This window comes from Desmodus rotundus, chromosome 10 (assembly GCF_022682495.2).
Source record: "Desmodus rotundus isolate HL8 chromosome 10, HLdesRot8A.1, whole genome shotgun sequence".
Lineage (NCBI taxonomy): Eukaryota > Metazoa > Chordata > Mammalia > Chiroptera > Phyllostomidae > Desmodus > Desmodus rotundus.
The window spans coordinates 16753047-16775690 of NC_071396.1; the positions used below are offsets into that span (position 1 = coordinate 16753047).

At 45.5% G+C, this 22644-nt stretch overlaps 1 protein-coding gene across 6 annotated transcripts in view; it reads right to left on the reverse strand.

The window, feature by feature from the left end:
- The window catches only part of CHRM3 (cholinergic receptor muscarinic 3), a 454607-nt gene that overhangs the window by 75506 nt on the left and 356457 nt on the right, over positions 1-22644 (reverse strand). Inside the window, exon 5 of one of the 6 annotated variants that reach the window (XR_008425323.1) lies at positions 1256-3448. The exons of the other annotated variants lie outside the window; for them this stretch is intronic. The gene's annotated coding sequence lies outside the window, so the exon portion shown is untranslated. Of the gene's footprint in view, positions 1-1255; positions 3449-22644 lie in introns of those variants that run through there. 6 annotated transcript variants of the gene reach the window in all.

Consider the following 22644-nt stretch of genomic DNA (forward strand, 5'->3'; position numbering starts at 1 on the left):
CAACAGGACCACTGCCTCCAGGTTCACCGGCACCCCTTTCACAGTCTTGGGGTCCTAAGCAGCAGATGCCTACTTGGTGAAGATGACCTCAGAACTGGCATGGACGATGGCCCCGGGGATTTCAGCAGGGCATTTGGAAGAACAGTCCTCACTCTCTGGAAGCTGAAGCACCCAGGTCAGCCTGAGTCCCCATGCTTGTGGCACCAGCTGATCAACACAACAGCGATGGCCATGTCCCGCATGGGCGCTTTCTGAGTGTGTGCAAACTCAAGGCCAAGGAGGAACTTGCACTGGTATCGAGAGAGCAACACCTGCAGTGGCCACAGCTGCCTGCTCCTCCTTAGCTGCGCTTCTCTGAACCCAGGGGCAGAAGTGTGTGGCTGCCTTTTCTTCTCAGGTCATCAACTCAGTTCAAAGGACAAAAAGAAGCTTGGTGAAGCAAAAAGGAAAAGCAACACCACCAACAATAAGCGGGGAGAAGATTTACTCCTAGGAAGAGACAGAGAGGCAGAAGGAGAGAACCGGGACTAGGAGGACACACGGCTTCAGGGCTGAGATCCTCTGGGTTGAAAAGCTGGCCTTTTCCAAGAGATTTGCAGAAAGAAAGAAACACAGACCCCCTAGTACAACCTTGATGCAGTGAAGGAAGCAACAACTCAGGAACTTCCTTAGCCCCCATGTCATTAAGGTTAACACGCAATGCTTGACTCGGACCTTGTCAAAATGTTACTAATAGGAAAAGGCAAAATTATAAATAAACCTTTTCAGTAACTGCTTGTTTGCTGCTGCGTCAACACAGTCATTTATGATGGGTTTTATAGAAGAGCTGATAAACTTTTTTACAATCAGTATATTTCAAGGAAATGCAAGTCCTTTGGGCAATTGTCTAGAGGCTTATTCAGAGTCTCTGTAAAGTTACGGGTTATGAAGAAAACCCATGGGCTCACCCCGATTCTTTCTTCGTGATCCATTTATTGTTTTAGAAAGGGGGGCAGTGCTATCACACCTGATCAGTCGATCAGCCCTACAGACAAAGCAAAGGTGATCACTAGGCACGTTCCAGGTGACAAATGAGAGACTGTCCTCTGTGCCTTCAGATTCGATGTCACTACACCTAGAAAAGATCACCTGCTTAAGAGTGAAGACACTTCACAGAGACTACAATTAAGGTGGCAGGAGGTTGTCTTGACTGATAGCAGGATTCTAGGGCAGATTCCATTTGCGTCCCTTTGTTCGAACACCCGGTGTGAATTCCCGTATTCGCTGATGCAGATGAATCCCGCTCCTAAAATAACCTAGCTTTCCGTTGGGTGACACAGGGGCTGTACTGATTCGCCTTGCCCGGAGGCCACACAGGGCAGACAGAAGAGAACTGCCACTCCTTTCTGCTCGCTGACTTCAGTGTGACTTGTGCATATGTGTGTGAGGACCCTCTGAGGTTGTTCATGGAACCCCCACAGCACGCAGACACTTCCGAGAAGCCTGGCTCCAACTGCACTTCCGGGCTATTCAGATTTGGGCTAAAACAACAAGTATCTCAAGAGGGAAAAAGATGAGTGATTACTGACAAAGAATTCAAATAAAGTTTGGAATGTGTTTCTTTAAAAACACCTTCCTTTTTAATCAATGTAATGCATAGTCATTGTGGAACACTTGCAAACAGAGGGAAGAAAAGGACAAATTGCATCGGGACCATCGCTCAGGACGCAGCCTCCCAGCAACAGCTTCTTTCATTATTGGGCGTATTTCAGTGTCTGGGGATGTGTGTGTGCAAGCCGGATGAATACATTGACAGACTCAGCTGCATGCCCATGCACCTCGAGCGCCCTACAGCAAATGTGCCTCTCTGAACATGCACCACAGTTACGCATTAGACTTTTTATTTGGTGAAGCTGAAGAGTTAAAATACAACTCTATATAGAGCATATAGAGATCAGAGACGAACTGAGGGCAGCCAGAAAACATTTCACTTAAATATCTGAAGGCAATGCACGACTGTTAAGCCAAAGAAAAACTATTTATCTGGCCTGAAGAATGTTATCCAAATCCCAGGCTCATTCATGCTAAACAGAGGCAACATTTTCCATTCACTTCTCCAAGCTTCTCCTCTCCCGGAAGGAGCCCTCCTTTCCTCCCAGCATTCCTATTTATGGGCTGAACGCCCACAATTGAGAAGGATGAGTTTAGAAGGTGGCCGTTGCCAAAATGATGATATCTAGATGGTAGGTCAATTTTAAACAAGGTGAATTTTAGGTTGTGCCAAGTTATAAACATTATTCTTGCAACAAAACTATAAACTAAAATACACTAATAAAAGGCCCAAAGAATAACTATTTACAATGATGTATTAAGGAGTTGGAGCTACTTTTCTTTCTCTAAAGGAGTAAAAAAGAAGTAATTCTTTAAAGATTAAAGAGTCATATGATCTTCTACCCAGATAAGACTTTTGTTTCTTATATTTACATAGTGGTAACAGCTAACACTGCAGAAGAATGTGTTTGTCAAATCCTCATACTTTGCCAGACACAATCATCCAATATCAAAGAGAGAATCGTATTAATGGGAATTTTCACTGTCAGCACCATCAGAGCTCATGCGAAGCCACAGCCACGTGGCACCTTCTCTGACCTGGGAAGAGCCCGCGGAGGGATGGCAGGTGCCACTCTCAGAGCAGAATATAAGCTGCTTTTCGGTCCACCTGTGAATTACTCACTGTCTTTTTGTCTTGAAAAATTATAGCAGTACATCCAACTTGCTACATGCCTTGTTTTTCTCATTCTTTTTTTACTGTTTCACTTTCCTTGCTTACACTGCCTATCCTGAACAATGAAAGGAAAAAGAAAGTTAAAATTCATCTCTACTTTAGGAGGGGAAATAGCACGTAGGTATGCATGCATTCACTTTCTACAGCACATGCGTTTCTACAGGTTAGCACAGTAAGAGGTCTGTTTCCCAGAGGAAGCGTGGCCGTGTGGCTGGAGGACACGTGACCCCCAGGCGCCTGCATTGCTCTGTGGGCCTGAGGGCCTGTGGTTCCGTCCCTGCCCTCAGCTCCCTCCCTGCAGTCAGGGCCGCCCTCCAGCTGAGCAGGCCCACCTGCCCCCGGTGGACTCGGACTCGACAGTCGGGAGCCCTGCGTGTCCGCAGGTGTGTGTGTGCTGTGGGTCACTGCATCCTGAGCTGCTCATCACTGCGCACAGGAGTTTTTAAGTGAATGAGGCCATGGCAATTGTAGGCAAGCACTCAGGACATGGGAGGGGCAGAAATTCTTAGACTTTCATCCCCTTGATTAGATGTTTGCTCGAGGTTGGGCAAAAGCTGCCACTGAATTGGAGGCAGCTGAGTGGTCATGATGACGTCACAGAACCTCTCAGGATCTGCTGTCGGGAGCGGGGGCGCTTCACGAGAGGCTGTGCCCACGGTGTCAGAGCAGGCTGGTTTTCCGTGGCTGAAAGAATCAAAAGTTGCCGAAATATAGAATCAAGCACAGGAGAGGTCCTTTTTTCTTTTCTTTTTTTCGTTTAAATGTGATACAGAAATACCAATATTAAGATGCTAGAAAGAAACAGTAAAAACAAAACTCTTTAGGCTCAACCAATAAGGAAAATCAAGTACTTGGAAGTCAGCACGGTTAATAATAATAAAAAACGATGATGCAAATTATAATGTTCCTTGGAGAGCACTTTACACGTCATGACGCATTTTAAAGTGCCTAGTTCATTTATCCCTGCACTGATATGATGAGCTACATGGCACCGGTATTCTCATTGTTCGAAACAGTGTAGCTCAGAGATGAATGTCCTCAGGGGTATGCCGAAAGGGAGGGCCGCAGCTGGGGCTGGCCCCCAGGTGTGCTTTCCATGATGTTCATCCTGCTTCTCAACCCTTTTCTGGTTGATTCTTTTCTACCAACGTAATGGTCTCATGATGGACTTGGCCTTCTGCTGGGTAAGAATACAGCTGAAGGTAGAGGGCATGTGAAGGTGCCCCCACTCTGTGCTGCTCATGTCAAGGCCATATGATTTTGAACTTCATATGCACACCATGCATTCTGATTGAAAACCAATCTTATACATAGGTAATCCAACTTCACAGTTTAAAACAATATTTGGCCCTGGCTGGTGTGGCTCAGTGGATTGAGCACCCACCTGCGAACCAAAGGGTCACCACTTCAATTCCCAGTCAGGGCACATGCCTGGGTTGTGGGCCAGGTCCCCAGTAAGGGGTACACAAGAGGCAACCACATATTAATGGTTTCCTCTCTTTCTCCCACCCTTCCCCTCTCTAAAAATAATAAAATCTTTTTGAAAATCAAAAGAGAAATAAATCACAGAGAGAAAAATATCTTTTCTTTAAAAAAACATATTTGTAGTTTTCTCCACAAAAGGGAGGATTACACTCCAGGTTCATGGGGAGGTGGGAGCAGGACCCAGAGGAGGTGGCTATTCCTTGTCACCCCCCTTTAAGGCTCTGTCACCTCATTACACCTCCCATCATGGCCCCAGATTTCTGGGGAGCTCAGCCAGAGCAAAGGCTTTAAAAAGATAGATAAGCCAGTTCTTCTCTCTTTTTTTCTCCCTGGCTGCTTCTCCTTCTCTCCTTTTCTCTCCTTTCTCTCAATTCTCCACTGTGTCCACCTGTGCTAGCTAGACCTATGAGCTCCTTAGGACAGTCAGAATATGATTATTGATAGGTGTGCAGTAGAAAGAATGTGTCTCCATCAATGGATATGGGTCAGGGAATGATCTTGAGAGAAATTGTGTAAATATCTATCAGGCTTAACCTGGAGCCCATGCGTTACGGCTCATAACGAAGCAAGCCACACGCTTTGGCCCACAGGAGTCACACAGACTGCGGCACGAGCAGCTCTGTCGGCGAATGATTGTATGAACCTCGTCGAGTCACATCAGCCAATGTCACGCCAGCCTCTCCTTTGTAGGAATTAAATGAGATGCCAAATGTGAAGTGTGTAGCCCAGTTTGTCTGGGAACACAGCAGCTTCAACACACAATAATTACTACTCCCAGAATTATGGATTATTTTAGGTCTAGAAGGCAAATAATGTTAAGAGTTCAGTAAATGAGCAGAGCTGATTTCAGAATAGTGGAGGATAGGAGCTGGAAATGAGTTAATAATCTTCAAAGAGATTATATAGTCAAAATATTAATACATGAATATGATAGAAAGAGAACATTTTAGAGAGAGAAAAGCTTGCACAGGTCACAACCAGAGAGAAATTAAAGGGAAATATATGAGCAAATACAGAGACAAAAAGATCAACGTGAGAGGTGGGGGAAGAAGATATTTTTTAATCCTCACTTAAGGACATGCTTATGGATTTTAGAGAGAGAGGAAGGGTGGGAGAGAGAGAGGGAGAGAAACATCAATGTGAGGGAGAAACATTGATAAGTAGCCTCTTATATGTGCCCTGACCAGGGACTGAACCCAGAACCTAAGCATGTGCCCTGACTGGGAATCAAACCTGTGACCTTTCAGTTTACAGGACAACACTCCAACTAACTGAGCCACACTGGCCAGGGCAGAAGACTGTGTTTTAAAAAAATAATAGCTCTATCTTGTTGCCTCCTCAGTCCCACTTAGGGTGAAGGGACTGCATTTAGCTCCAGCTGAGTCATAAGTCTTGAGGAAAAACTTGCACTTGTCCTGTGGGCCACACGGTTGTGCAAGAAACATCCTGTGGGGTTCAGAGTCACCATTGGCTTGTTTCCCTTAGAAATCCAAAGGCAAAACCAACTCCCTTAAAAACGAGAGGCATTTCTGATGCCAACAAAGACAAGACCTGCAGCCATAAGGAGTAGTAGGTGAACCCTCCACCTGGGCTCAGTGGCACAACGCAGCCCAAAGGTCACCTTATTTGAGTATTTCCCAGGAAAGTACATCAAACGGCAATGCACAGACTTGACCCAGCAAGAGCGACTTCCTTACTGTGGTTCATTATGAACAGAGAACAGAGAAACACAGGGAGGACATGTGAGCATGCAATGAGACAAATCTGGTGACAAAAGTCGATTTGACCTCATGGTATGACATCTCATTTTGTACTCCTGGGTTTCACTCCACTTCTACGTCATAATATGGCTTCTCTTTCCTGTGCCATCAACCTTAGAAACATCTGAAAAATCACTGGATTTTGTACAAGCACCAGCCATGGGTTTTCTCAGTAAAAGCATGAAGCTGTCGTCACTGAGGAGAGGGCATAATGCCTCTCTCCCATCACCTCAACGCCTGCTGCTCCTGAGGCTATAACTATTCTGGTCTCTGGTGTTGAAAGGAAAATTGATCTGTTTGGCAAGTCCTACGAGTCTCAGAGTGGCAAGATCACAGTCTGCTGCTGTCCATGGCTGTGTCTGCAGAGTTAAATTCAGACAAATGGTACGATGGCTCACGCAGTTTAGGGAGCGCCAGCAGCTGTGCTGAAGGGGAGGCTGCCCTGCTCTTCTGCTTCAGTGGAGAGCAAGTGGGACGTGCTTGTAGCCTGTCTGCACACTGACTTCGTTAGCCACAGTCACCTGAAGGGTGAGGATGGGTGGGGAGACCAACTTGGAAACTCAGAGCTCTTTGTATTAGCTCCGGCACGGAGGAAGGAGAGCAATGCCCGGGACTCCCACCGGATACAGCGACGAACTCACTGTCAGGAAATGCACTTCTGTTGAAAGGATGTGGTAAACCCTATGATGGTTTTGAAGGGAATGGGATGATAGAGGTGCTTGCCTGTGTGTTTCAAGGCCTATCCTTTCTATTTTTCCACCACAGCTAAGCTAGTAAAGTGAGCTGACATGAATCTTCACACATCTGCAGGATGTGTCTAAGGACTGTGTTCTCTGAGTTTGTGGCCACGTGTCAGGCTTTGTGTAGTAGTGACGGGCCGTCAGAGGGGACTGCGCAGTGGGAATGACCATGCCCAGAACTGGCAAGAAGATGAGACTGTGGATGTCTCCTTACCTCTTGTTCATGAAGAAAATACAGCTTTCCACTCTGCTACCCTATGAAGGACGTGTCCACAAACGTGTTCACCCTGTGATGCTGGGAACCTAACATGTTCCCCTTGTGAGGGTCATTCGTATTTTAAAAACCACAGGAAGAACATGGCAAGATGTGCCATGAATCATAGATTGCATGTGGTCGATTTTAAGCTTCATTGGAAGAGATGTTTTCCTGTGGGGCGGCTTTGCTGCACTTCTAAAACCAATCTCACACTGAGATCTGGAGACGCCTACATGTGGTATTTGCATGTAAAGTGAGTCTTACGACCCTCAGCTTCTTTTCCTCACAAATGTTTTGTGGCCACAGTACAGGGCTGCGCTGCGCACACACGTGGTGCCTTCATGTGCAGCTCACAGCGGCTGTGTGCCCGCAGCTGCCTTATTGTTAGGTCTCTCCAGCTCCTCCCGTATTTCTTGCTTAATGGACTGCGTTCAAATGTTCCATACTCCCAACCATCAGTAAGAAGTAACTTGCAAAATAGTGATATCACACAGCTTAGAATAGTACTTTCTCTTTAGCATACGCTTAACAGTTATTAGTTCAAGGAGAGTGATATTAAACATGAGGGTCTCAGCAACGTCACATCTCAAAAGCTGCTCTGTATCAAAACCCAAACCTCTCCAAAAATCTCACTTAACAGAATGATCCAGAGTTTCTCACTTTTGGAAATGTCAAGGGTTCATTATAAGAAAGAGAACAAAAGTGAGTCCATCTTTACAGAATGGAGGGCCACGATGCAGCCGAGACTTTGCCCTCCCTGGGGCTGCCGCTCCTGCCCGTGGTCACCAGGCCGATGGGAGGGTGGCACGCGCTCAATGCTTGTATCACAAACATGGATGTGCTAGTGTCATAGGCGCCGAAAGATACAGCAAATGCTTGGCTTGGTGCTGAGAGAAAACACACAGGAGTAGAACATTCATTCTTTATACACTCCAGGTGCTGCCCTGTAAAATTCCATGGTGTGAGGAATGATAGCCATTGACTGCCACCTCGTAATACAATTCATAAAAGCTCATTACAGACACTCTTTTCCTTTAACTCTAGTGGCTGCTTGTTAGGAAAAGTACATACTAGTGAGAATATGTGGATTTTCTATGAATCTAGAACCTATCCAGTTTCATATAAGGCAATATCTACAATTTTTAAAGGCACTCTGGAAACACTAAGTGCTTCCAAATGCCTCCGCCTGCTTCATCTCAGCTTCTCCACAAAGTCCTGGACAGAGTGAGACGACGTGGAGCTAGCCCTGGCTCTCCCTACTTCAGGGGCCCCAGAATGCCATAGCTGAGACAGGGGCGTGGATATAAGATACATATGTGTTTTGGGGAAAACTACCCAGCTATTTTAAGCCTCAGTTTCCTCAGATCCAAATGGAAACAACAGGAAAATGCACTTGGAAAACTGCCCTGAATGTTAAATGTGGTAACAGATGTACAGAAGAGCTCAGTAAATGTCCGTTGCTGTCACTAATGGTATCATTAGGCCAGTGAGGTATTGGAACCACCTTGGGTCCTCATTTCCTCCTCTGGACTACCTCAGTGCTTCTGAGACTTTTCCTGTAAAGTTCCCTGGTAGCATCTCATCTGAATGCCTCCCCTGGAGGCCACCAGGGAGAGTCACCCAGAGGGGGAGATCTCAACTGCAAACTTATTTTTCTAATCATATTTTGAATTCTGCTTCATAATAAATCTTTGTTTAAATATTAAAAAAATATCAGAGTGCAAATTATCTTCATCACTGACACTGCAGGAAGATGACCTTTGAGCAGCCCCCACAGTGGCAGGTGGACCCCAGTAGGCACGTTCTGCTAGAGTCTGCTATTCAGAGTGGTCAGTGTGTTGGCACTTCCCTTCCCCCACAGAGCTTGTGAGGAGTGCAGAATTAGGCCTCGCCCTAGACCCACAGGATCAGAGCTGCATTTTATCAAGGTCCCTGGGTGATTAGTATGAGCATTAAACTTGAGAAGCATTGAACGAGACGGGCCCCAAGGAACTAAGAGCACTCCTGTACTAGGTTTAGGTTAGGTGAAATCGGCAAGCATTCAATATGCTAATTAAAGTGAGGAACATAGAGATGACAGTGATATTGAGGCAGCGATAAGAAGCTAGGAAAATTCCTTGACAGGTAGAACGAGGAAAACTGAGACAAAATAGTTAAATAAGACTGAGCAATTAACAGCCTACAAATAAATTGCCGCATCTTATCTTCCCTGACTTAGAACACTTAGGAGCGGATGGTTTACACCTCTCCCCCTCAACCAGAGAGGGAGTAGCTTAAATCACCCTAGTTAGGGAGAGAGATAACAGAAACCCAGTGCCATTAGTGCCAGCCAAACCCAAGCCCAGATAGAGACAGGGGAATAAATAAAACCAACTAGAGCTAGACAAATCCAAGAAAAAAATAAACCGGGGAAGCTGACAGGAGAATGATCCCAAACTGCCCTATGTACTCATTTAGATGCATTAGCATATCAAGGAACCCACCTGGAAAGCTGGTGAATATTCTGTTGAGACCTTACCCTGAGACCTCCCTTACAACACCCACTTTTAGAAAACAGATAAAAACCCTTAATACATAGGACTCAGGGCGCGCTCTCCCCCATCTTACCTCAGGCAGGTATCTTTGCTTTCTTTCGCCTCAGCTATAAAGCTTCACCAGAGACTTGCAACCAGGGGAGCAGCGGGCAGCTCATCCCGGGCTAACCCCTTAAACCTGCCTCCAAGTGCCTTCTTTTGCCTCTGTAACTGATTTCCGGAGTCCACACAGCCCAGGGTGGCTCACTTCTTCTGCCTCTGTGATTTCTTTTCCTGAATCTAGGCAGCTCCTCCTAGGCTCACTCCTGTCACTGTGATCTTGCCTCTTTTATCTAGCTCTTCCTTCGTTTCACTGTCCCCAGCTTTAATAACATACTCCCCAAGTCACCTGGACTTGTGTCGTGAAACTTTGGCTGCGTGAAGTCGAGAGCCCGCACACTCCAGGCTGCGCCAGGGCAAACCCCTCTTAGCCCCAGGCCCTTTCTGGTGGCACTGTGGCCTCCTCTCTGGAGGGTTTTCTAACTGGAGACAAGGCAGCGGCAGTGACTTGGCCACACAGGAGCCTGTCATCTACTCCATCAGAAACGTACTCGGCTGTTCCTTAGAGATTGTGCACGTTTACAGAGAAGTAAAAGGACACTGGTGACCTTAACCCAGAAATCCTTTCAAAGAGACCACAACCTCTTTCCTTCTGTTCCCTCCTCTACCTCTCTACTACCTCCACCCCTTTGGAAAGGCTTCAGTGTTTTAATATATTATTCTTATGCTCCCGCACATAGTACTGTTAGAAACATAAACTACCGGGTGTAAAAGAGTAAGGGTTCATTTCAACCAGACTGGCAATACGCAGTGCTGTTGGACTTAGACGTGCAATGAGGTATCTGTACTGCAGACACCTGTTCGCAGTGTAAGCTTCCAACAGGCTCCCATAAACTCTGTTGCTCACAATTCATGGGTTCATTGAAAGTTGGAAGGGACCAAATGCTTTTTCACATTCACAGAGCCCTTATTTTATCCCCCAGACAGGGTCACGTCCGGCAGTTAAAGTTTGATGTTGTGCAGAGCGACATTTTCTCCTGAAGACCACAGGTGCTACTGCAGTGTTAGGAAAGACTGTCAAGGCAGAAAGAGCAAACAGTCAGTGAAAGCCTGACAGTTTCTCCTGATGTCTACACGTGGAACGGTGTCACTAACAGTGGCAATGGTGGCAGAATCTTCTGTAGGCCTGGGCACCAGAAGAGGAAGATAACAACAGAGCCAGTGGGTTACCCGAGAGGGCGGGCTGGAGCCTCCTGAGAGGGGGCTGCCAGTCCCCCTGAGGCTGGGCACGGGGAGCGGGGAGGGAGCACTCTCCTGCTCATTGGAAGTGCAGACCCCGCTCCTCTGAGGCACTTGTGAGATCTTGGTCCTCTTCCGGCCTACATTCATGACCATATCATCAGTATCGGCCACACTTCTTTCCTACAGGCTCACTTTAAAGCTCATTCCAGCTGGCTTATGTCCCTCCCCATCACGTTGCCCAAATTCTACCAATGATCTCAAGTCTTAAGTCCAATGACCTTCTGAAAGATCTTCTTTGATTAGGCTTTACTTCAATACCTGAAATGCTTTTGTCTTTTAACATCCGTTCTTCCTTTGAACCTCACTATTTTCTGTCTTTTTATCAAGCTAGTCTTCACTTCTGTGTTTCCTTTCTGGCTTGCCCCCTTACACTGGTGGTTAAACCAGCTACTTCTTGATAGCCAGTCACTGCCTTCCTCAAACTAGATGCTCACTTTGAGATATTCATCCACTCCAACAGCATCCAATAATACTTCACTGAAAATACCGCTAGGATACATATATCAGAATCTGAGGTTTTTATTCCCCAGGATCAAATAATAAATCTCCCACTATCTGCCTGGCATTTGCATATACTGGACCATCTGCCCATTTACCTGCATATAACTGTACATTACTAACCTTTCCAGGGTGAGCTTCCAGTGACTTCTATGCCTAGAACAGGCTCTCTCTCCCTACTGAAGCGTGCCCCTTGAGATGTGCAAGGTAATACTTGTTCTTTGTATTTCATAGTGCTATTTGTCTCCCCAAGAGGATGCGGCGTTTAGCAGGTTGGTGGTGTACGGGTAAGATTTCTGCCTTGTATCGCTCACTCGTTCAACCAACACTTGGAGTTTCTGCTCTGTGCCAGGCGCCACCCTGTGCGTCAGGAATGGAAGAACCAGCAGAACGGGCTTGCCGTCAAGAGGCTTGTATTCTGGCATGGGCAGGGCATCTGGCTGAGTGAAGAGATGTGCACTTCTTCTGATGGTGATATGCACCATGAAGAAAAGTAAATACAAGTAGAAGGAAGGAAATGAAGTGTTTGTAGAAAACGGTTATTTATTTGGAGTTCTCAAAGGGGGCCTCTATGATAGACTGATGTTGGGCAGAAATCTAAAGGAAGAGAGAGCAGGGCATAAAGACAATGTCAGGAAGGCCTTCCCAGGTGCCCAGGGGAGCACACGGCTGTTGTGGAACATGGGGATGGAGCCAGTGTGGTCCAGGCAGCAGGGAAGGGACAGTGGTAGGAGACACCCCCAGAGAAGCGGCAGGGAGCAAACCACTGAGGGGCTCTGGTCCAGCAAAGACTGGACTTTACTCTGGAGCAGAGGAGAAGTCATTAAGGAGTGCTGAGTTAGTGGGTCTGACTGTCCTGATCTAACTCACATTTCAGGAGAACCACACTAGCTGCCATGTTGGGAAATTGCAGGAAGGGAGCGTGTTCACAGAAGGCAGTGGAGGTGCAGTGAGGAGAAACCAGCAACCCACAGAAGCAACTGTGGGGCCGGCAGAGTGGGTCAGGTGTTATTTCTTCAGAATACAAAGCCAACAGCAGCTGGGGAGAAAGAAAAAATCTGGGATGACCCCAAAGTTTCAGCCCTGAGCAACTGGGAAGCAGAGGCACTGGACCACAGGAGCGGGTTGTGGCTGTGGGAATGTGGAATTTGGTTAAGTTTTAGATGCACCTTAGGCAAAAAGGTAAAGAATGAAGGAAGCATTGTGTGTGTGTGTGTGTGTGTTTCAGAGAGAGAGAGAGAGAGAGAGAGAGAGAGAGAGAGAGAGAGAGAGAGAGAGAGAGATGGGAATTGACTAGCTGCCTCCCATATGTACCCCCCATGGGAATCAAACTCACAACCTAGGTACATGACCTGACTGGGGATAGAACCTGAACTACATAGTTAGAGCTCAAGGAGGCGATTTTTTATTAATGCCTCACTTTTAGATGACCCCTGCACCAAAACTACAGCCTTTAAAATGCTATGTAGCATTTTTATTAATGCCTCACTTTTAGATGACCCCTGCACCAAAACTACAGCCTTTAAAATGCTATGTAGCAGCCCTGGCTGGTGTGGCTCAGTGGATTGAGTGCTGGCCTGTGAACCAAAGGGTCACTGGTTCTAATCCCTGTGAAGACACATGCCGGGGTTGTGGGCCAGGTCCCCAGTCAAGGGAAAATGAGAAGCAACCACACATTAATGTTTCTGTCCCTCTTTCTCCCTCCCTTCCCCTCTCTCTAAAAAGAAATAAATAAAATCTTTCAAAAAATGCTGTACAGTGAAAGGAAGCAACCCCGCAGGGGAAGGAATGAGACCAAGCACACAAACTGCTCTGCTTTTCTGGGAACAGCCACACACCACACACAGCAGTTTCCATAACACCTTAAATGAATCCTTCAAATAGGCCTGGCCAGAGGTGTCCAACCTTTTGGCGTCTCTGGGCCACACTGGTAGAAGAGTTGTCTTTGGCCACACATTAAGTACATTGTGACATGTAATCCCCCCCCAAAAAAATTCTCATAATGCTTTAAGTAAATTTATGGTTTTGTGTTGGGCCACATTCACAGCCATCCTGGGCTGCATGCAGCCCGCAGGCCAAAGGTTGGACACCCCTGGCCCAGTTTCACATATTAAGCCAATATTTTGGAACAATTCAGACCTTTTGTTTTATTCATTGCAAGAACTATCAGTGTAAGGTAAAGTATTCATGGAGTTGATGAAGTCATTTATTTTGTTTACAAACATTGGATGAAATGCACTACAGTATGCCTTTCTGGGTATCGAGGTGGGACAATGGGAACAAGCTTTCTGAGTCAGCAGAACACCTCTGAGACGCAGGTCAGCCAGGTGCTCTGACCACGGACATTGGCCAGGACGAGTGAGTCTAAGGGGAGCTAACCGCGCTCAAGTGTGCATGGAGCCTACACAGCTGAATCCTGTTTCTCTAACCACAGAACCAGTCCAAACTGGCCTTGTCCTTTTTCTAAGGGGACGCTAACTTGTTTATCAGAGATAATAGAAGGAACGAGGCTGTAAATTATCCAGTCGGATGTAGGCAAAAAGAATTCACCCCAAAGTAACCTGTGAACGTCAGTCACTGGGTCGAAATCTACCACCAATTACATAAAACCTGCTCATTCAAACGTGGGGCGCACGACAAGCTGGGAGCCCCTAGCGCCTGCGTACCGAGCTCTCACTATGTTGAAACAATGTAACACTATACAGTATGCATAATTTTCCACTTCTTCTTTTAAATGTAACTCAGGAACACTCTGGCCAGAGAGGTGGATTTGAGCTTTGCCTCCTGTCCCTGTGCCGGTGGACTTCACAATAAAGCCTCTTCTTTTCTTGAAGCCCCTGTGGCCACTGGCCTGCCTGTGCATGGGGCGTTGGGGAGCACTGCTCAGTAACAGACGCAGGTTTTCCTCAGCAACTGGCTGGGAAGTCACACTGAGACTCTGCTCCCCTGAACGGGCCTCTGGGGATGCGTGTTTGCCAGAGACCCCTCCATCTCTTGGAAAGTGTTGTGATTATTCTCTCCCCTTTGACATACAGGTAAAATATATACATATCTATCGGAAATTACCCAGGATCGATATTTTCCGAGTTCTGATGACAACGTAAATACTGTTACCTGGCCAATATGACTATCCTGCTGTTCAGAAGGCCTACCCAATTTACTGATATGATCAGAAACACCTTGAAAATATGAAATGAATGGAGATCACATGGAGGGTTGTCAATAGGGGAGTGGGAGGGGGAGGGGGGGAAAGGTACAGAGAATAAGTAGCATAGATGATAGGTGGAAAATAGACAGGGGGAGGGTAAGAATAGTGTAGGAAATGTAGAAGCCAAGGAACTTATAAGTATGACCCATGGACATGAACTATAGGGGGGGAATGTGGAAGGGAGGGGGTGGGCAGGATGGAGTGGAGTGAGGGGGGGAAACAGGACAACTGTAATAGCATAATCAATAAATATATTAAAAATAAATAAATAAATAAAAGATTTTAAAAAGTTAACGGAGATATATCAGTGTAATATCAATTAGTGGCTTAATACTAGAAGTGGTTTAACAGCTTATAATGTTTGACATTTAATTAACAGAAACACTACTCATTGTTCAGCGGGTTGTAGGTAAAAGCATAGAGTTAGAGCTGAGACCAATCTCTGGGTCCATAAAACTCTGACTGGCTGAATCCCCACATTTCACTGGTAGGAAAATACAAACACAGAAGGAGGTTATGCATCACGTGACTGACACTAATGGAAACAAAACACAAAAGTTATAGAGCAGACATGGAGCAGGTTCTCAGTGACCAGCCTTTCGCTCTAATGTCTGAAACGTGGCGTGTCAGGGATACGTCCACTTCAGTCACACAAATCACAGGGCAGCCCAAGGGGAGAGGACAAACTCGCAAGAGGAAAAGGCAAACTTCGAGTTTATTCTTCGGTGTTTGCTGCCGTGTGGTTTTCCCCGCACTGTGTCCCCATCATTACAGCAGGGGTTGGCCGGGCGTCTCCGTCACGGTGCGCTCTGTGAGGTCTGCAGTCAGAAGTGTGAGAGCGCACACCTGGCACACCACTTATCTCACTGTAATCTCTATGCATTCTGTTCAGAAGTGTTTGCTGTACATAAAATAAAATTTTCTAACTTAAACATTTGGCAGCAGGTAGTCTGAGGAAGAAGTTCACATTTCATTTCCCCAAGTTACACATTTGCCCAGTTCTTACACAGAAGGTTGTAATGAAGTGAGAATTTCCTAGTCTCCTAAAAAAGCTAAGGGGATGTTTCCCATGATTTAGGGCATTCTGCCGAGTCCTAGGAGATGAAATGTCTTCATGCTTAACAGCTCAGCAGGTGAGGCCCCCACAACAGCTCTGCCCCCATGACCCCTGATCTGACGGGTTGCGTTCTTCTGCTCGAGCAGTTGGGTAAAATTGGTGGACGTTCCTAGGAATCATTTGGCTTCAAATTTATGGTCTTATTGCTTACAATCAGCTTTCAAAAAGTCCCTGATGTGGTCATGGACCCCCTCACACTTTTCTGGAATTGTGCAGAGTTGGAGGAGAACGCTGGAGCAGACTCTCACCCCAGGGTGGTCTGGCCAGCACACTGCTGACCATGAACATGAGTAGGTCACTGTCAGTTTAGTTATCACTCTTCCAGAGGGAGACAGAAATCTCAATTTCTTGAAAAAAAATATAAAACTATATTAAAACAAACAATCATGAAGTAATCCCTAGAACATTAATAAACCGTTGTTACAATACCTGTGAGAATAGCTGGCTACTCGTTTTCAAAGGCCAAAAAAGAAATTGATTCATATTCTATTTCCCATATGAGTTATTTCCCAATAATTCATATTCTAATATTAGGACAATACCCAGATGTGTGACAAATAGTTAGAAATGACTAAAACACCTGCATAGTGTTTTTTTTTGGAAAATAAGCGTGAGGCAAGTCAGATTCTGTCTCTGGCTGGAAAGAGTAGCCGCCAAGTTTAGGATGGCTTCCCATTGATACTTGCATCACACAGGAGAGTCATTTTCTATTCAATGGCGTCTGTAACTAGGTCATTCACAAGTGCAGGCCTTCGTAGTTTATAAATCATAGCTATGTCATCCAAGTGTGTCATAATTTACTGACACTGGCAACACCATAATTTGATGAACACAACTTAAGACTGGGGTCCAGGCTCAGTTTTAAACTGGACTGTGGTGTCTACTACTTGAACATCCTTGGCAAGAACCCACCATCTCAGTTCTGGCCAAGATGGAAGCAGAGGTAGAAGCCCTTCCCTTCCTCGAACAAGCAGAAGGAAGACAACAACCAATCTAAAAACAATAAACAACCAGAAGTGCCAGAAAATCAAACTGCATGGAACCCCAACAAACAAGGAGTTAAAGAAACATTCACCAGACTGGTAGGAGAGACGGAGACGGGCAACCGGGAGGATGGAGAGGACCCGTGGCAAGGCGGCAGACCGCACCAGCAAGGCGGGGCTGGCTAAACGGGAAACTAAAGACTCAAGCTAGCTGTAAACTACTGCAGGGGTTGCCACCACAGTAAACTGAGAAGCTCCCAGTTTTACATGATGGAGTCTGTTGGATAGCGGGGCTACAGCAGAGCAAGTGAGTGGTATTGTTCTCTCTCTAACCCCTACCCCACAGACAGCACCAAAATGCAGCAAAGAGGGTTGCCAGGCCCAGGCGAATACCTAAGACCCCGCCCCCTACAACATAACCGGTGCACCGAGACAAAGAAATATGAACAACAGATCAAAACTCCAGAAAAAGAGCTAAGCGACTAGGAGATAGCCAACCTATCTAATGCAGAGTTTAAAACTCTGGTAATCAAGATGCTCACAGAACTCACTGAATGTCACAAAATGGAGGAACAAATGAAGGTTACCCAAAGTGAAATAAAGCAAAATATACAGGGAACCAACAGTGATGGGAAGGAAACTGGGACTCAGATCAACAACTTGGAACAAAAGGAAGAAATAAACATTCAACTGGAACAGAATGAAGAAACAAGAACTCAAAAAAAATGAGGAGAGACTTAGGAACCTCTGGGATAATTATAAACATTCCAATATCCCAATCATAGGGTGCCAGAAAGAGAAGAACAAGGGCAAGAAGTTGAAAACTTATTTGAACAAATAATGTTGGAAATCTTCCTCAATCTGGCAAAGGAAATAGACTTCTAGGGAGTCCAGGAAGCCCAGAGAGTCCCAAAGAAATTGGACCCAAAGAGGAACACACCAAGACACATTATCATTATGTTACCCAAGATTAAAGATACAGAGAGAATCTTAAAATCAGCAAAAGAAAAGGAGACAATTACCTACAAAGGAGTTCCCATATGACTATCAGCTGATTTCTCAAAAGAAACCTTATAGGCAAGTAGGGGCTGGAGAGAAGTATTCGAAGTCATGAAAGTCAAGGACCCACATCCAAGATTACTGTATCCAGCAAAGCTATCATTTAGAATGGAAGGGCAGATAAAGTGCTTCCCGGCTAAGGTCAAGTTAAAGGAATTCATCATTTCCAAGCCCTTACTATATGAAATGTTAAAGGGACTTACCTAAGAAATAGAAGAAAATCAAAACTATGAACAGTAAAATGACAACAAAGTCACAACTATCAACAACTGAACCTCAAAAAACAAAAAGAAAAACAAAAACTAAGCAAACAACTAGAACAGGAACAGAATCAGAGAATTGGACATCACATGGAGGGTTTTCAGTGGTGAGAAGGAGGGGAAGAATGATGGGAAAGGTACAGGGAATAAGAAGCATAATTGGTAGGCATAAAATAGATGGGTAGAGGTTAAGAATAATATAGGAAACAGAGAAGTCAAAGAACATATATGTACAACCCATGGACATGAAGTAAGGGGGGGAAGCTGGAGGGTTGGGGTTGCAGGGCAAAGGGTGGATAAAGTGGAAAAAATTGGGAAAACTGTAATAGCATAATCAATAAAATATACTTAAAAAAAAAGAACCAATCATCTTACCTGAGCCTTGAACTTTGCCATATTTAAGATCCATTCAAGTGCTAACATTTTGGTTTTAATAAACTGCTATAAACAAGAGAAGAACAATGAATAGAAATAAGAAGTCATGTTATTTATAGTTTATTGAACATGAGAAAATAAATAGCAGAACTATCTCTCTTCCATGATCCTAACAATGACAATTGGAGAGAAAAATGACACAGGAAAAAGATGGCTTTGATGTCCCATTGGCCAAAGAGCTCCAGGAGAGAGGCTGGAAGAATCCAAGTTGTGGACGGTGGCAACTGTGGGTCCCAGGGAACAGGACTGAGGGAGCCTCCTCTGGACTGTGACCTGTCCAAGTGCCTCTGTGGCTCACGGGCCGCTCCTCTTCCTTTAAACTGTGCTCTGAGTAAGATTTGTAAGCCTAGCTGCGTATGTTTGCAGACACACCACTCAGGCCTCCATGTGCCTGCCCACCCAGCAGTGTGGCTCTGCTGTCCCCACCAGCTTCACTTTCTCCCCTTCACAGCTGAGTCCATCAGGTCTCCATTTAGGAGGGCCTGGCTCTCCTTCTCACTCCATTTCAGCGTCTGCGCCAGAGAAACACTGCCTTTTTTTTTTCTCCCCCCGCCCCCATCTCAAGCTCTCAGAATGGCAGCAATCATACTTGGCCTTCAGTTTGGATTGAGATGTCCCAAGATGAAGCGAGTCCTAGCACGGCTTGGACAAGGTACTCTTATCAGACACGAGCACAGGAAGTGCATCCGAAAAGCTGCAATGCCAGCCGCAGCATCTCTGTAGCTGCCGAAGAGGCCGAGACACTGCCGGTCTCACTCCTCAGCTCTCCTTGCTCAGCAGATCCTCTAATGATGCTACTGAGATCGCTAAACGGCCCCACGTAAAGAAACTTGATTGATATTGACAAGCCATAGGACATGCTATTGTTTTTCAGGAGAGACTTCTGGGGATAGTTTTCTTCTTTTCTGTGGAACCTGACTAATGAAACAATAGAAAACAAGATATGTACAATTACATTGCACATTTTCTTTTTAACAGTTCTTTTCACAAAGTTACACCTTTTGAACAACCACAGTGCTCAAGGCTTTACCCATCAACTGACTCTGGTGTCACTACAGCTGCCTTCAGGCGCCACCACCTCCAAATTCTGGGGGGGGACTTGGCCAGGAGCCAGTGCCTGCGCCAAGGCCAGGGAGCAGCACCTTGGCCTGCCCTTGGGCCAGCAGGGGACCCTATAGTCCACATCTGTCTGTTTCACGCCACCAAACTTGCCTAAGATCACAGAGATCTCTGAATTGCCAAGTCCAACAGCCCTTTTTCTCCCGTCATTGCCCTTCTCTCAGGAAGCTAATTCACTGGCAGTTCTTACCACTGGAAACTCTTGCTTGAGATTTTAAAACTTGATTCTCTCCTGGTGTTCTTTCCCCCTCGCAAACTCCCTTCAAGATTCTGCAGAGCTCCTGCTGCATGTCTGCCCCAGGACTTCTAACTCCATGAGTGGGTGGCTTTGCCCAACTGCCTGGACCCCCCCCTTGTTTCTACCCACCACCTCAAGGTGGGACTCTGTTCCTTCAAATCAGGTGTCCTCTGAATTCCAGATACTACTCTGCAGAGATCTGGTGCACACCGTGATTCCATGACTCTGGCACTTCAGACTCCAAAGACCTGAACTTCAACCCGCCATCTTTCCTTTCCCACCATCTTCCTGCATTCTCTATCTGACTCAGTTTATTTGCTTTTTACAAAGCCAAGACCCTAGATTTGCATCTTGTCCTCATGTCCCCCTGGTTTATTGCAATCACCCACTAACTAGTCTTCTTGCCTTCTGTCAGGCCCCTCTGTCACCATCTCTACATTCAAGCCAGATTGACCTGTCTGAAAAATATACCTTACTATTGAATGTGCACACATAATGCCCTTCAGTGGCTCCCTATCACTTCTAACTCCCTGGTTCACAAACGTGATTTTCCAGAACCTATCACATTGCTCCCCAGACTCCTCTCAGTTCTTACTTTGCTTTCCATTGTGCTGAATGATTTCCTGAAGCTGGTCAACACAACAGTATTGTCTCTTTGCCTAATAACAGTATCTGTCTCCTAGAGAAGTTGTGGGGATTAAATGAGATACTACATGGAAAGTGCTTACGATGGGACTTGGCACATAGTACTCATAAGTGTCGATAATAATTATGATTTACTTTTGCCTCATTACATCCTGGCAGAGAAGACAGACCTGTTAATATAACGGATTACACCCAACCAGGGAGGGAGTGTTGTTAGGCTAAATTATAAAAATAAAATCAGACCAGCCTGCATCTTGATGAAAGCACTGTCTAGTCTCCTGAAATTACACGGACATCAGGAGAGCTTGAGGCTGATGCTATTGCAGAGAAAACAGAAGAAATGGGTTAGGAGTACAATTGATGACCCCTTAGTTCATGAACAACACAGCCAAACAAGTAACCTAAGATAATATGTTTAAAATATTAGATCAGTTGATATCATGAGAGCCCTTGGCCCACTACCCAATATTACTTTTACCCTTTTGCCTGCATGTGTGCACACACAGGAAAGCTTCCTCAGTGGCAAATCAGGAAGGATCTAGAAACTGAATCTTTCCAACCTCTGGCCAAGATGGAGGCGTAGGTATATACACTTTGCTCCCTCACACAACCAAAAGAAGCACAGCAACCAATTTAAAGACAAAAACCAACCAGAACTGCCAGAAAATTGAACACTATGGAGTTCCAAAAACTAAGGAGTTAAAGAAGAAATGTTCACTCAGAGTGATAGGAGAGGCAGAGATGGTCATCTAGGATGGAGAAGATGCACAGGTGGTGGCTGGTGGAGCAGGTGGTCCCACACTGGATGAACCAGGAGGAACAACTGGGGCGTGAGACAGACCATGCTACCCAGGGTTCCAGCATGGAGCAATAAAACCTCAAACCTCTGACTGTAAAAATCTGCGGGGGCTATGGTGGTAGGCAAAACTCCTAGTCTCACAGAAGAGTCCACTGAAGGGACTCACGGGGTCCTAGAACGTACACAAACCAACTCACCCAGGAAACAGCACCTGAATGGCCCAATTTGCTTGTGGGTGGAAGTGACTGAAAGTGGGGAGAGAGTGGAGCAAGCAGCCTTGTTCTCTCTCTGACCAGATACAGTGCCACAACATAGTGATGTGGGTTGTCCTGCCCTGGCAAATACCTAAGGCCCCACTCCTTATAATGTAACAGGTGCACCAAGACAAAGAAATATGGTCCAAATGAAAGAACAGATCAAAACTCCAGAAAAAAGAACTAAGTGATGAGGAGGTAGCCAACCTATCAGATTCAGAGTTCAAAACACTGGTAATCAGGATGCTCACAGAAATGATTGAGTACAGATACTAAATAGAGGAGGAAGTGAAGGCTATGCAAAGTAAAATAAAGAAAAATATACAGGAAACCAATAGTGAAGGGAAGGAAACCAGGACTCAAATCAGTGGTTTGGAACAAAAGGAAGAAATAAACGTCCAAGCGGGACAGAATGAGGAAATAAGAATTCAAAAAAAATGAGGAGAGGCTGAGGATCCTCTGGGACAACTTTAAGCATTCCAACATACAAATCATAGGGGTGCCAGAAGGAGAAAAAGAAGAACAAGAAATCGAAAACTTACTTGAAAAAAATAATGAAGGAAATCTTCCCCAATCTAGTGAAGGAAATAGACTTCCAGGAAGTCTGGGAAGCTCAGAGTGTCCCAAAGAAGCTGGACCCAAGGAAGTACACACCAAGACACATCGTAACTATATTTACCCAGATTAAAGAGAAGGAGGGAATCTTAAAAGCAGCAAGAGAAAAGGAGACATTTACCTACAAAGGACTTTCATACGACTGTCAGCTGATTTCTCAAAAGAGACCTTACAGGCAAGAAGGGGTTGACAAGAAGTATTCAAAGTCATGAAAGGCAAGGACCTACATCCAAGATTACTCTACCCAGCAAAACTACCATTCAGAATGGAAGGGCAGACAAAATATTTCCCAGATGAGGTCACATTAAAGGAGTTCATCATCACCAAGCCCTTATTATATGAAATGTTAAAGGGACGTATCTAAGAAAAAGAAGAAGATCAAAACTATGAACAGTAAAATGACAACAAACTCACAACTATCAACAACTTAACTGAAAAAAACAAACACAAACACAAATGAAGCAAACAGCTAGAACAGGAACAGAATCACAGAAATAGAGATCACATGGAGGGTTATCAGTGGGGAAGGAGAGA